Here is a 1,120-nt window from a genome sequence, read left to right on the forward strand (position 1 = left end):
CTCTACTGCAAAGCTGTCATCATCAAGACAGCATGGTACTGGCACAAAAACAGACACATAGACCAATGGAATAGGATAGAAACCCCAGAACCAGACCCACAAACATATGGGCAAGTAATCTTTGACAAAGCAGGAAAGAACGTCCAATGGAAAAAAGACAGTTTCTTTAACAAATGGTGCTGGGAGAACTGGACAGCAACATGCAGAAGATTGAAACTAGACCACTCTCTCACACCATTCACAAAAATAAACTCAAAATGGATAAAGGACCTGAATGTGAGACAGGAAACCATCAAAACCCTAGAGGAGAAAAGCAGGAAAAGACCTCTTTGACCTCAGCTGCAGCAATTTCTTATTTGACACATCCCCAAAGACAAGGGAATTAAAAGCAAAAATGAACTACTGGGACCTTATGAAGATAAAAAGCTTCTGCACTGCAAAGGAAACAATCAACAAAACTAAAAGGCAACCAACGGAAAGGGAAAAGATATTTGCAAATGACATATCAGACAAAGGGATAGTATTCAAAATCTATAAAGAGCTCACCAATCTCCACACCCGAAAAACAAATAATCCAGTGATGAAATGGGCAGAAAACATGAATAGACACTTCTCTCAAGAAGACATCCAGATGGCCAACAAGCACATGAAAAGATGCTCAATGTCACTCCTCATCAGGGAAATACAAATCAAAACCACACTCATGCCAGTCAGAGTGGCCAAAATAACAAATCAGGAGACTATAGATGCTGGAGAGGATGTGGAGAAACGGGAACCCTCTTGCACTGTTGGTGGGAATGCAAATTGGTGCAGCCACTCTGGAAAACAGTGTGGAGATCCTCAAATAAATAAAAATAGACCTACCCTATGACACAGCAATAGCACTGCTAGGAATTTACCAAGGGATACAGGAGTACTGATGCATAGGGGCACTTGCACCCCAATGTTTATAGCAGCACTCTCAACAATAGCCAAATCATAGAAAGAGCTTAAATGTCCATCAACTGATGAATGGATAAAGAAATTGTGGTTTATATACACAATGGAGTACTATGTGGCAATGAGAAAGAATGAATTATGGCCTTTTGTAGCAACGTGGATGGAACTGGAGAGTGTGATG

Source organism: Herpailurus yagouaroundi, unplaced genomic scaffold (assembly GCF_014898765.1).
Source record: "Herpailurus yagouaroundi ecotype Mexico unplaced genomic scaffold, PumYag 139, whole genome shotgun sequence".
Lineage (NCBI taxonomy): Eukaryota > Metazoa > Chordata > Mammalia > Carnivora > Felidae > Herpailurus > Herpailurus yagouaroundi.